This window comes from Leguminivora glycinivorella, chromosome 7 (genome assembly GCF_023078275.1).
Source record: "Leguminivora glycinivorella isolate SPB_JAAS2020 chromosome 7, LegGlyc_1.1, whole genome shotgun sequence".
In the NCBI taxonomy this organism is placed as follows: Eukaryota; Metazoa; Arthropoda; class Insecta; order Lepidoptera; family Tortricidae; genus Leguminivora; species Leguminivora glycinivorella.
The window spans coordinates 24,693,519-24,708,993 of NC_062977.1; the positions used below are offsets into that span (position 1 = coordinate 24,693,519).

The following is a 15,475-nucleotide window of genomic DNA, read 5'->3' on the forward strand; positions in this document are numbered from 1 at the left end:
ACAGAACAAAGAAAAACCCCGAAGAGCGAGTGACTTGGGACAAATTGAAGTATAATACAGAAAGGCGACAGGAGCAATGAATCGGGCCGACATGTGTCGCGGCCCTAATGACTGTGCAAATCGCTCGCGACTATTTATCAACTTGTATGGTAGGGCTGCCACTGTTTGATATTGGAGGTGAGATTTTGTGTATGTTTTAAAAATAACGAAAAGAACTTCAAAACTAATTTAAAATGATCACGTTTTGTCTAAGTATTTATTAAGTAAGGTAATGTTTTTTTCCGTATTGTGTAAGTTTTTTTTTCTTTGACACGCGTTAAAATTTCCTCTTCGCACGTGTATTGTACGGCGGTTTACGGTAGGTACATTCAAGTTTCACACCCTTAGAAATATCTACCTAGAAAGGTAGTTATAATAACATTTGGAAGTGTGTACCTATTGGTGTTTACCTATTGTCTATGTATATAAGTATTTGTATATTATGTGTATCATTGTCTGAGTACCTGCAACACAAGCCTTCTTGAGCTTACCGTGGGCCTCAGTCAATCAGTGACGACCGGTCTGGCTCAGTCGGTAGTGACCCTGCCTGCTAAGCCGCGGTCCTGAGTTCGAATCCCGTTAAGGGCATTTATTTGTGTGATGAGCACAGATATTTATTCCTGAGTCATGGATGTTTTCTAGTATGTATATCGTCGCTTAGCACTCATAGTACAAGCTTTGCTTAGTTTGGTCTAAGTTGATCTGTATAAGGTGTCCCCGATATTAATCTGTTGTAAGAATGTCCAATAATATCTAATTACTTATTTATTTATTTCAATAAAAAGGTGGTATTAAATAAAATGTTATCTAACTATGTATGTAGACTTACGTAGGTAGACCTACGTAAGTCTACAGTAGACTGTATAATTTTAAATATATTTTTTTAAGGGACCAGTTTTTTTGGGACCACACACATTTAGTTGGGTAGTTCACCCAGTCAACTACCCAACTAAATCAGATTGTCATTTCCTTAGGTACAAAATAAAAAGTGATATCACGATATAAATTTATGTTTGGCCTAAAAGGTTAGCTGGTAGAAAATGCTTGTTGAATGCATTAAGTTCACTTTTTGTAATTTTTTTTACTGTGCAATAAAGTTAAAATAAATAACGCTAAATAAGTAACTTAAACCCATTTAACCTAAAATTCTTAAAGCGTTGTCACCCTCGTCAAAATATGAAAAAAAACTTGATTGGTTTTTTCCATAACCATTTTCAACGCCTAGCAACTCCAAAAGGACATAAACAATTTATATAATCCGGTTCCATAATATATATCTTCGTCATAAATGGCCAGTTTAAATTAATAATCGAAACTAAATCAATATTGACGCCGAATCGATAACTCAATATTTTCGATTATGACTGAGTCGATTATTCATAGGCGAATTATGGAAATGTGGCAATTTATAATCGAACGTGTGTTTTAGTTATATAACTATTTGTCTTAGTGAAAGCGTAATTATAGATCTAGGATGTATGTTTTATTTGTGAACTAGCTTTTGCCCGCGGCTTTGCTTACGTTAAATTCGAAATTCGCGAAATGCTTAATACAAACTTCCTACTTTTTAGGGTTCCGTAGTCAACTAGGAACCCTTATAGTTTCGCCATGTCTGTCTGTCCGTCCGTCCGTCCGCTGATAATCTCAGTAACCGTTGGCACTAGAAAGCTGAAATTTGGTACCAATATGTATATCAATCACGCCAACAAAGTGCAAAAATAAAAAATGGAAAAAAATGTTTTATTAGGGTACCCCCCCTACATGTAAAGTGGGGGCTGATATTTTTTTTCATTCCAACCCCAACGTGTGATATATTGTTGGATAGGTATTTAAAAATGAATAAGGGTTTACTAAGATCGTTTTTTGATAATATTAATATTTTCGGAAATAATCGCTCCTAAAGGAAAAAAAAGTGCGCCCCCCCCTCTAACTTTTGAACCATATGTTTAAAAAATATGAAAAAAATCACAAAAGTAGAACTTTATAAGAACTTTCTAGGAAAATTGTTTTGAACTTGAAAGGTTCAGTAGTTTTTGAGAAAAATACGGAAAACTACGGAACCCTACACTGAGCGTGGCCCGACACGCTCTTGGCCGGTTTTTTTTAGGGAAGTGCGGGGTTGGAAAGAGACAAAAAGTAGCCTTTGTCACTTTCCATCGTTTCAACTATCTGCACTTAAAAAAACACGTCAATTGGCAACGGCCGGCAACGCACCTCAAATACTTCTGGTGTTTCGGGTGTCCATGAGCAGCAGTGATCGCTTACCATCAGGCGACCTGTTTCTCGTTTGCCTCCTATCCCATAAAAAATCTTGCTCCGTTTTGCCGTGAAAGACGGACAAACAAACAGACACACACACTTTTCCATTTATAATATTAGTACATGGATTGCTTTGGGCATTGAAAAAATTAATTCAGAAAAGGCGCTTTTAAACGTTAACCCTTCGCCACCTAGTCATTTATAGTTTATACATGCGGTTACATTATCATTCATGATGTCACTAGGCAGTGAAGGGTTTAACCCTTACCTTCCTCAAGAATGTATGTAAATGTTAATTTATACCTTATACGTCATATGCAGTATTTTTTAAGTGCATGGAAAATGTGTCTTTTTTTGTCTATTAGAATATTAACCACTTAATTGGATAAATATGTAATTTAAAATACTTCGACTTTTCCACATATTTTACTATTCTTTTTAACTTTGACATACATAAAGCAACGTTATAAAATACAAGATAAATATGTGAATCTGTCCCATTAGTATACCTACTTCAATATTACCTTCATTACTGTTTTTACCTCCGGTATAATAGGATGGTGCTTGTACTTAATATTTGGTAATATTATATTGGCTTTATATGTGGTAGAAAACGTCAACTATGAAAGCGCGACTAAGTCAGATCCATACATTTACGCAAATTAAAGATTTTCTACTTCCTTACATCACATGCCACCCACTGGCACATATCTTCATTACTGAATACCACAGATTCATAATCAAGATCTATACATATTCGGTAGAAGGCGACTGTGGGATATGGGGTAAATTGTGGCGTAGGCGAGAGGCTGGCAACCTATCACTGAAATGTCACAGTTTAGTTTTCTCTCAACCCCTTATTTGCCAAGAGTGGCACTGTAACTTTAACAGTTTCATGTGCTCTGCCTACCCCTTGATGGGAAACAGGCGTGATTGTATGTTGTTGTTGATACATATTCTAGAAATTATTTAATAATCTAATCGAAAGATCTCAATTCTGACGGAAGATTGTGTGTGGGATTTCACGTTGTGTCGAATCCGATTGTGGTTTTAATATTTAACTTTATTTTAATTGTGTAAAAGTTGAATATTGTTTTTTAGAAAAGGCTAATTAGGTATATGATAGTTTTTGGCGTTGACAACATATAAAGTATACTGTTATTGATATTTTAATTAATACGTATCCTTTTGTAGTTGTATTTATTGACTTAATGTAGCCGCTTAACAGTCTATTTTGTATATCTATGTATATTAACAATTTAAATATTATTAAATAACTTAACACATACGACCTCGACGTATTTTGCAGCAACTGGCAAGAGCGGGCATCAAACCGTGAGGACTGGGGAAAGGGAGTGGAGGCCTTTGCCCAGCAGTGGGACACCATATAGGCTAATAAAAAAAAAACTTAACACACTTATGGTCCAAATGCAAAGAACTAAAAAAAAGAAATTAAAAACACAATTGAACACGGCCTCAAACATTATATTCGGTTCATGATAAATATTATAACTTTATTCACAATTTTTGTGCCAGAATTAAATGAATACCAAATGTTAATCATTAAAAATCACTTAAATAAGATTTGATATTAACCTTTCTGATCAATGTCAAAAACATTAGCAGTATCATCAATTTAATCAATGTAAATAGTCGGCAAGATTTTATTTTTGATAACATTTATTTTATAAGGCAAGACTGGTTAAAGAAATCAGATAATTCAATAATAATATAAATTAGAAGCGTCAAATTCTTATAATTGTTTGATATTTTACAAAAGAAGTACTATTCTAAAAATGTAGTATAAATGCTTTAAGTGGTGTTTACTTCTGGTGCTTCTACTTCTTTCTACTTCTATGGTACAGTTAGAGCTAATCCCAATCCCACGGACTATCAGTTTTCCGGACTACAAAGTTATTCATTAATGACACTTTCTACTTCTGACAAGCCGATAAAGGGGTTAGAAGAAATTATGATGTTGTATTGGCAGAATAGATTGCTACCCCATCGGCCACAGAACAATAAAATTGAATACATATCCCACATTCGTCTTCTACAGCACTCATGAAAGGAAAGGGGGTGGTAAAATTCTTGAGGCTTTGACATTGAGACTAGCTCGACCATAACAAGTGACGTACTGGAAGAGAGGCCTATGCTTATCAAACGTACGTACAATCACGCTTGTATCCCGTAAAGGGATAAGCAGAGTACATTAAACTACTCAGGTTTCAGTGCCACTCTTGGCAAAGAAGGGGGTAAACGAATCTTTGCTCATTAAAAGACTTATATAATGATGATGATGGAATAGACAGTTTATTTCGTAGAAGCGCTAGTAGCCTAGCGGTAAGTACGTGCGACTTTCGTTCCGGAGGTCGCGGGTTCGAACCCTGGCTCGCACCAATGAGTTTTTCGGTATTTATGGGCGAAATGTCATTTGATATTTGCCAGTCGCTTTTCGGTGAAGGAAAACATCGTGAAGAAACCGGACTAATGCCAATAAGGTCTAGTTTACCCGTCGGGTTGGAATGGAAGGTCAGGATGGCAGTCGCTTTCGTAAAAACTAGTGCCTGCGCCAAATCTTGGGATTAGTTATCAAAGCGGACCCTAGGCTCCCATGAGCCGTGGCAAATGCCAGGATAACGCAAGGAGGATGATGATGACAGTTTATTTGTACTCAAATTCTAAAAACATACAACTTTATTCTAAATAGACCGTCCATTCTGGACATGCCAATTGATTTCCCGTCAAACCTGCCTGCTAATTTAGTGCGAGAGAATTTTCACCGAATTAACCATTTTTGACTGACGCTGTTCGCTGCGATGCGGCGCGAATGAAATTAAATACCCCTACCATGTGTTAGTGGCCGAAGGCGAACCCAATAATATATCATTGGCGAAACGAAAGCCCACAGACTTCGCTGGTTCGGTCACTTACTTAGAATGGGCAACGCTCGGGCTGTCAAGTGAGCGTTCTTGGGTGGACCGGCTGGTGGCTGTCCGGCGGGTCGACCCAGATATCGCTGGGAGGACAGTGTGGTGGCGGATCTGCGTCAGTTTCAAGTCAGTGACTGGCAAGAGGCTGCGCAGGATCAGGACAGGTGGCGATTTCTCGTTTTGGAGGCCAAGATTCACTTTGGATCACTGAACCAAAATAGTTTAGGTGAAAACAGAAATCGGTGATTGGATTCTTGGCATCATCGAAACTATAATGCAACGATAACATTTTTGTTTAAACTTCAAACAAAATATTGCCTGATCATTGTAAGTACATGATACAACTTTATAAATTTATGATCATCGATTTTAGTAATACATTTTTGGGTACCTATGTGGTGGTTAAGAACTGGAGCCACATAGACTTAAGGTTTTTATTCTAGTTCTGAGTGAGCTCACTCCTTTGTAGGCCACATTTGCCTTTGGCCTTTGGCTAGTCTGTGGCCAAGAGGAAGCCCATGACCCCCATATTTGCCAAGAGCCTTAAGAATTTTGCCACCCCCTTTCCTTTCGTGGGTGTCGGAAGTCGAATGTGGGTTATGTTGTTCTGTGACCGATGGGGTAGGAATCTGCCAATGAATCATCATAATTTCTTTTAACCCCTTTATCGGCTTGTCAGACGTAGAAAGTGTCATTAATGAATAACTTTGTAGTCCGGAAAACTGATAGTCCGTGGGATTAGGATCAGCTCTTACTGTACCATAGAAGTAGAAAAAAGTAGAAGCACCAGAAGTAAAACCACTTAAAGCATTTATCATACATTTTTAGGATAGTACTTCTTTTGTAAAATATCAAACAATTATAAGAATTTGACGATTCTAATTTAGATTATTATTGAAGTATCTTATTTCTTTAACCAGTCTTGCCTTATAAAATAAATATAATCAAAAATAAACTTTTGCCGACTATTTACATTGATTGAATTGATGATACTGCTCATGTTTTTGACATTGATCAGAAAGGTTAATGTCAAATCTTATTTAAGTGATTTTAATGATTGACATTAGTAAAAAAAACATTCAGTCGAATTGAGAACCTCCTCCTTTTTTTAAGTCGGTTAGAAAGCACTATTACAAATCATAATGACTTTACAGTAAACAGTAACCCCCTTATTCATAAACATTCATTAAAGTTATCAAGCCGATAAAGTTCGTTTGTCCCTTTCTATCACACCGATACGTCAGAAAGGGACAAACTTTAGTGTACGTTTATGAAAAGGGGGGGTAAGTAAATAAAGTGCTACTTAAAAACAAAGTTTTTGCCACATCGCCTGGTACTTTTAAAAGCCTAGTCTTTTAAAAGTACCAGGCGATGATAAACACGTGGTAGTGTCACGTTATAATACGCGCTGTCAATCATGCCTGCGAGTCCTGCGACGGCCGGTCCATACAATGGCGTTATCGGGCTAATGTTATTTACAGTTATTGCTGGGATATGGGTTTGTTTTAATATAGATGTTTACAAGGGTGCAGTGCATAAAGAATTTTTAGTTCAAATTAATAGTTCAAAAGTCAGTCAGAATATTGAAAAAATCTGGGAATTTTTAGTTTACGAGAGTTTTTACCTACTCGAAACCTACATGACGAAACAAATGACATGACAGTGTTTTTTCAAGCCATGACAAAATAACACATATCTACCTATGTCATTTTCTGAAATGTTACGAAAGAAACGTCGTATTTTGTTTTGGAGGTTTACCAATAAAATTGTATCTACTATTTCCGCGTGAATAGGCTAGTTTCCTATACCAACTTTAAAAAAAATTATGCAGAGCACGAAATAAAGCACCACACTACATAATTAGAAGGAAAATATGGACAGTAAATACATACATACATACAATCACGCCTGCATCCCAAAAAGGGGCAGGCAGAGCACATGAAACTAATAAAGCTTCAGTGCCACTCCTGGAAAATAAGGGGTTGAAAGAAAACGAAACTGTGACATTGCAGTGACAGGTTGCTAGCTTCTCGCCTATTACGCCACAATTTAACCCATATCCCACAAACTCCTTCTACGACATCCACGGGAAGAAAGGGGGTGGTGAAATTCTTAACCCGTCACCACACAGGCAACAGGCAGTAAATAATAGTTATTTGTTATACAAGAGTGCAAAGTTGTATTTTAACGCCGAGTGTGGAATTGAAAAACGAGCAAGCGAAAGGATTCTATAGTTGAACCACGAGCGAAGCGAGTGGTTCGAAAATAGAATCCTGAGCTTGCGAGTTTTTCAACACACGAGAAGTAAAATATATTTGCACTCGTGTGTACCACAAAACTTTTCCCCTCACTATAACGAGGAAACTACAACGCAAAAAATGCGTTTATCACTTGTTCCAGTAGTTCCACAGGTGGTAAATCATCTTTATTACTAGATTCACCTACTTTTATCAATTTCGAAGCAGTTAACTTGATTATATTCAAGGTCAAATTACTTTACCCACTAGTGGATAAAATGCGTTTTTACCCGCTGGTATTAAAGGACAAAACACGTGTTTCCGAGTTAGTGAGGGGAAAAATATTTAAACACAATTTCTATTTAATAAGTCAAAGAGAAAGATATAAAGTAAATGAATTGACCGTGACGTGATGACACCATTCCTCAGTATTTCATAGTAATTCCATATTAGCAAATCGTTTTGACAGTTCTTAAAAAGAAGCTGATTTGACTAGTAGGAAAGTAGCCTATTGTAGTAATATGAATGACTGTACGGTAATATGTTGATCGCATGAGTACACATAGTAGTAATTAATATTTTTATTAATAATAACTAATTAGTAATTAATTATTACATGCAACGAACACCGCAGTGATTGAGGGGAGAGTTTTGATCGCTGACTGCGTTCTGTCAATCTTGGTGATTGAATGTAGGTTATGTGGCTTTCCAGCGGTAAAGGGTTCCATGTGCATTATTTTTTTTTCTCTCATGGCTTTTACTCCTCGTTAATTTAAGCCAGGTGGATTCTGCCAATGTCGAGGTGAGGACTTTTGACTTTTTTTTTAACGAGAGTGTTTGGTATGTGCATTATATCCGTGGCCTATTTTACTACAGTGACATTGACATTAGACATTGACAATTCTGTGCCTATTTCTGGGTTGATAAGTAATATTGTTACTCAGCGTCAATATTTACTTCTTGAACAGGCATAACAGCGAAGTGTCACTATCGGGTGACAATTGTCACTATCCTGAAATAGGCCACTAGAAGATCCAATCTGTGTAGAGTAATCCTACGATTTTTTATTTATTTATAGGTATAAATAGGAGATAGGTATCTCGTATGTCGTCATACATTTGGTTTCAATGGAATTTTAAGTTTAATGTAAACAAATAACGTAGAATTTCTTTTCAACTAGGGAACAAATCAAATTATTTTATTCCATATTTTTTTATTTGTTCTTTGTTTGGGCGGGCGGGTAGTCTAGTGGTAAATACGTTAGCCGCGTAAGCTGAAGACCTGGGTTCGACTCCCGGCTCAGCCACCAGTGGGCCTTGTTGTTTTTTCTTTAGATCTTTTTAATTTATAGCATTTCTTTTGTTTCTAAAATTTTTAGAACAAATGAAATTCAAGTCCATTTCAAGTAAATGTAGAATCAAAATTTCCTAGTTTTCCCACTTAATTTGTTCCATCAAATGAAATACATATATTCTTTGATACAATCTGCCGTCCTATCACTAGAACCCCTCTAAGCTGCATATTACCAGTTTTCATTTGGATAAATATTCTTAAATAGGAAAGAATTCCCCATCGACTGATCTTGGAATCATATTTTTATCATTTTTAGTTACCGAGATACAGAGTCGACATACCTCGCTAAGTGCACTATTTTATAACCCTTTTCAATAGTATAAAACCGCAAACCCACATTTGACTTCTATAACTTATATTAAAGCGCTTAACAGTTGTTTATCTTCATAGTTTTATCACACGATACATAACTATAACAACGTTACTTGACATAAGCTTCATAAATTCCCATTAAAGCCGTTTAATTGCGTTATTACATTTTATAACATTCACTTTTTTAAATAAAATACTACGCTTAAACACGGCTAAAGTCCTTTAACCGTGTATTTAAAGACTTTCATTGTAATTTCGGTTACAAATACATCACTAAAACCTAGTTACTGCGCTTTACGGTGAATTTATTACTAAAAAATATTCATAATGCCACACTGAAACAGGACAAACCAGCAAAGCTACGCTAAAACCCCGCTAGTTGTAAAAGTATACCTTCCAAAGTTATTGCGCCAGTCCGACAGTCGGCCGAGCGGCTCGCGCGCAGAAGGTTGTGCGAAGGCTGTAGTGACCGGTGAATGAACATTTTCTCCTTAAAATGTTAAGAAACCGAAGACCAGGTAAGTGTTAAATATCTTTTTTTAAGGTTTTTTTCAAGCACAACTTGCGTTTTACTAACGTATTATCACACGTTTGCCGCGACAAGTAAATACCTAACTCATAAGTTATTCGATCAAGAGCCCAGTTAAAACTATTGTGTACAAATAAAGCGTAAACAAAAAAGTCAAGAAATTACATTGTACCATCCTATTGCCATGTAGGCATTGCCATAGCCACATACATTTTGTAAGCATTTATTTACCTTACAATGTTTTAGTACCTATGTAGGTATGGATTACTTGCGCAACATTATATTACCGTCAAGCTGATTTAATAATGCAGTCAAAAATCAAATTTATTAATGTTATTTCTTTTAGGCTTGTTACGAACTTCAGGATACAAACGATAACAGAGATCTGCGAATAAAATGAATACCGAAAAACCGACCACAAGTCATCACACCAGCAGTAAGTTTAATAAATGTAGAACAGAAGGGGATTGCTCAACTCGATCTTTACCAAGGAACATTCTATCGTTGTGTATTGTTTCAAGAATTTTTGAGATTGATACCTCAGAATTCTTTGCCTAACTTAGCCACGTCGAACGTTTTTGCTTTAATTTTCAATGCTGACGAAAATACATCAATTTTAAAACTCCCTTTTACTGGTCCAAGCTAAAACCGTTGCTGACGATCATCGAATTTGGGTTTATCCTTCGTTGTAACAAAATCGAACAACGTTTACTTCTTTAATCATTCGTAAAATGCTTCTCATCTTGATATAAGGAAAGAAGGTTTTTGACTATTCCGTCGCAGACGCATTGAAACTACAAGTGATGACTCGAAAGAAGAAGAACTCTATACCTAGCATGTAAAAATTGTAAAATGACAACATATGTATCATCCAAAATGAAGCTTTATCTTGATTTATCCGCTCCAATTCATACAAACAACAGAGAAACAGACTTAAATTTAACCTAGTTAATACAATTTTAAGCAATGATGCACCTGATTTTACCAGAAATTGTTAACAAAGATCTCTATATTGATTCTAGTTTAAAGAAAAAAAAAAGATGTATGATATATAAGTATTCTGCTGTACCAATTCATTCAGACCCTTCAAATCCAGAACATTTTTACATACAGAAAAGGAGGACTGACCTACACATTAAGTACATATAACCATTTATCGATGTAGAACCACCGTCGATATAGAGCACTACACTCGTAATATTAATATTAATAATACAACTGTCGAAAACCAAACGCACAAAAAAAGAAAAATAAATTTTAAGAAGAACGGAATCAAGCGGAAAGAGAGAAAATTATTATGTCAAACAATCCTAAATGTATTTTGAATTTTTGAAGTATAAAATAAATAAAGATTGCTATTTTCACTTGCTTGGCGAATAATAAATGAAATCCGTGTTTCTTTTTGTAAGAACTGCCAATGTCAACCGTTTTTAACCTTATATAACTCGGTAATAAAAACATTATTTTAATAGTGTATTATAGTAATAATACGAATAACTTTGGATATCCAAGAGCGACACCTTTCGCCGTGTCGGTATAGCAAATTGATTTGTTGCAATGTAAAAAGCGAATTTTACTGTTTCATATTAATGTTATGTTAGTTTTCACTAATGTTAGAATATTATATTAAGTTTAAATATGTTAATTTGTAACATAACTTATAACGAGGTTTTTTATGCATGCAAATAAATGGTTACAATATCATACGGTTGTCTTTTATTCATTTAACAAATTGAATTGCTCTTGAAACTTAGTGCAGGTACTGCAGGTAAACGGGACATTGCTAAAATGATAAACTCCTTTTAAAAAGAATGACTATGCTAAAACCTAGTAATCGTCGCTGGTTTGTCATATAGCGGGCTTTTAGATTAGGAATGCATACAAATTATTTCGATGTTAGTAGTCATTGCATAGCTTAAAAACGGTTACAGCATTTTTTTAGAGCATATACGATAGTATAAAATTGTTTAGTGTCTTTGCGGTTATTAAGCTATGTTTTTAGATTATTATGCAATGCTCAGTTACGATTACTATAAACACGTAAATTTACTTTGCCGTTATTAAGCCATGTTTTATGTATTATTCAATCCTAAAACCGGCCAAGAGCGTGTCGGGCCACGCTCAGTGTAGGGTTCCGTAGTTTTCCGTATTTTTCTCAAAAACTACTGAACCTATCAAGTTCAAAACAATTTTCCTAGAAAGTCTTTATAAAGTTCTACTTTTGTGATTTTTTTCACATTTTTTAAACATATGGTTCAAAAGTTAGAGGGGGGGGGGACGCACTTTTTTTTACTTTAGGAGCGATTATTTCCGAAAATATTAATATTATCAAAAAACGATGTTAGTAAACCCTTATTCATTTTTAAATACCTATTCAACAATATATCACACGTTAGGGTTGGAATGAAAAAAAATATCAGCCCCCACTTTACATGTAGGGGGGGTACCCTAATAAAACATTTTGTTCCATTTTTTATTTTTGCACTTTGTCGGCGTGATTTATATACATATTGGTACCAAATTTCAGCTTTCTAGTGCTAACGGTTACTGAGATTATCCGCGGACGGACGGACGGACGGACGGACGGACGGACGGACGGACAGACAGACATGGCGAAACTATAAGGGTTCCTAGTTGACTACGGAACCCTAAAAAACGGCTAAAGTATACTTAACCGTGTTTTAACAGTAAAATCATACATATTTTAGGAATTATTTGCATAACTTAAACACAAAATGGCGAATTTCTAATAAATTAAACAATATTTAATTAAATTGATTTTAAATAATGTTAGCGTGAATTTAGTTTTAATTTAAGAATAAAAGAAATCTGGACTAAATCGACACATTTCCTAGAGATATGGGTTTTTATGTTTTTTGGCCATATCTCAAAACTATCATTTGTGGGTTAGATGGGTTTTAGTGATAGGACGGCAGCAATGCTCCAAAGACTATAAAATTACTCATTACCTCTCCATGTTCATACAAACATACAAGCAAATTTTAATTAAATCTGTATTGCAATCTCCACTTAATGACTGACTTGTTCTGCGTCCACGCATGACTTACGACGCATGCGCGAACTCTTATCATACTTCGAAATTTCTTAGTAGTATGAACCTTGGGCTTGTTACAGTAGGGATGGTTTTAGGTTGGGTGCATTATACGATTTTGTGAGATTTGATTTTGCACTTGTTTAGTAATTTAGGAAATGATAATCGGTTGTCTTTGAGACTGGAGGAATAGTGAGATGTAAACTTCATGTTTCATTTGCTTTATTTTATTATTTTGGTATGTTTAAGATTTTTTTATGACGTAGTTAAGTAAATCAATTTAATAAATTGGTAACAGAAAAATTAGTACATATTATAATAATTATGTACCATATTGGTATATTGGCAAATATGTACACTGTCTACTCTGCATATTATGTTCCAAAGGAGATAAAATGTAATGTAGATCAAATCAAATTATTTTCATTTGAAAATACTTTAATTTGTATTTTTAAGTAGTAACACTACTATTATACTATAAACATTAAATAAATGTCGTATACAAAGAAAAAGTGACCCAGGCCTCCAAGTGTTCCGAGCTGGAATCGAATCAGCGTACTCCGTTAACCGGACGGACGGCCTGTAAAACTACTCGGCCATCGGATCACGAAAACGGGGGGGGGGGGGAGAGGATACAGTGGCGAGTGGAGGCGCTGCTTTTAGTTTCTACATATGTAATATCCCCAATATTCATTGATACTTTTTTCTTTTACTCGTTTCTCAATATACTTAATTTTATGTCTTAAACTAACAGGAAAATAACGAATTATGGCCGTATTCTATCGGTACTTACTCTCTTTTTGAATTAAAATTCAGGATTCTGCGATCGAGTGTACCTTTAGTGTCGTCGTGACTGCACTGAAATTAAACATTTCTAGATGTCGCTTGACTTCATAATATCACTCTTATTCCAATTTGAATCTTATATCATTGACTGTAAAGTCGTTACTTCAGTTCAGTTCAATGTAAATGATATTGTAATTGTAGTATGATGTAATTTATTATTATTACCCTTGTAATTTTGATTGAAATAGTTCCTAAATCACAATTACCTTGTAATTTAAATGTCTATTTTGCCTATGCAGATTTTAGTAGGCATTAGTAGGTAGTTTTATAGTTCGTTTAATATCCGTAGCGATTTGCTATTATATATTTTATTTAACTTATTAATTAATCTCTAAGAAATTCCTGATTTAGGTACTTATGCATAATTAGAATTCAATTGGTAATTCGTTTTACAAGTGATTTCATATTTTACTGTTCTTTTTTGTAAAGTTTTGAAAAAATGTGTTCATGACTGTTTTAATTTCTTTTCAGATTTGGATGGTGTGACAACGATGGAATAAAGTCTGGAAAAGCAATGTAAGATATACATTTATAACTTCATACCTAAGTACTATCAACACTAGCTATCAGATTAAGTATGTAGGTATATCAAGAAATTTATTAAAACATTTTAGTTATAAAAACTTTTAATGTAAAAATATCACGTAATAATAATAAACTCCTTAGGTTAGGTTAGGTTTTTTATAATGTGTTTATATGTTTTATATTGTTTTGTAAGTGTTTTATTTTATTTTACTTTTATACTCATATTGTAAAAAACCTAATCTAAGAAAAGAAATAAATAAAGGAAATAAACTCCTTATTTTCACACACATCGGGATCGGGACACAAATCATGAAACATTGAGTCTACTACTAAATCAGACTATTTACATCTGTTATTTGTCAAATAAAACTATCAGTATTGATAGCATTATTTTATGTAGACATATTATATTAGTAAAATAAAAAGTGCCAAAAACTTATAACGTGGAAAATGTCCAAAGAAGCTACTTCATAAAAATAAGATCTAAATAATATGATATCGTATACCTAGACCTACTATTTATTCTTCTTATCTTCTTGGTACAATGCCTCAAGGGCCTATTTTAGACATTAGCCATCGTTTAAGTTAAGTCTTAGTTTCTTATATAATTATGTAATTATATGATCATGTAAATAAAGAAATTATTACCCCTTCTTAAAACAAAGTCAGCGAATAAGCATACAACACAGCAGGAGCACTCAACACTTTCAACAATGATACGAGATACAAAGATGATGACTGGCAAATTCTCGAGTTTCATAACAGATGTTTGACTTTGTTGTAAAATGTTTAAGAGGATACGGTAGCGAAAATGCTAAAATGGAACGGAGCCTCCCTTTCAACTTGGGAAATTTAGTTATATATACAAGTGTTATTAACTAGATTTATAAAAAAAAAATGTCCATTAAGAACAACTCAGTCAAAAGATATTTCAAAAAAATCTTTAAAATCGAGGTTCCGCTCTCGACTCTTTCCTCCTACAAAACTTAATCAATCGGAACGAAATTTGAGAATCTGAATAACAATGAAATAATCTATGTTGGACCGTTTAGATTTTTTGGTTAATTGTTACCAATCTTGAATATCACACCTTTTTTTGCGCCACAATGAAAAAGGCCGTTTTTGGAAATTTTTGATTGGCTCCAGAGTCTTTAAAAAGCATAATATCAAAAAAATCAAAACGGTCCGACACAGATAACAATAATAACAATCTGTGTTGAAAAAATCATTGCTCTATCTTCAAAAACCAGGGAGGAAATAGTCGAGAGCGTTTGTATGGAGAATTGACCCCTACCGTATCGTCTTAAGTAAATACTGGGTTCGTAGCGTTTCTTACAGTCAGCGTCAATAGTCACGTATGAAATTATGCACTAAAAGTATCTGATATCCT

General features: G+C 34.6%; 1 protein-coding gene across 2 annotated transcripts in view; it reads left to right on the top strand.

Annotated features, from left to right (window-relative positions):
* The window catches only part of LOC125228167 (protein tiptop), a 478,035-nt gene that overhangs the window by 35,339 nt on the left and 427,221 nt on the right, over positions 1–15,475 (top strand). The window contains exons 1-2 of one of the 2 annotated variants that reach the window (XM_048132624.1): positions 129–177; positions 14,032–14,076. The gene's annotated coding sequence lies outside the window, so the exon portion shown is untranslated. Of the gene's footprint in view, positions 1–128; positions 178–14,031; positions 14,077–15,475 lie in introns of those variants that run through there. The other variant, XM_048132623.1, reaches the window with a different exon arrangement.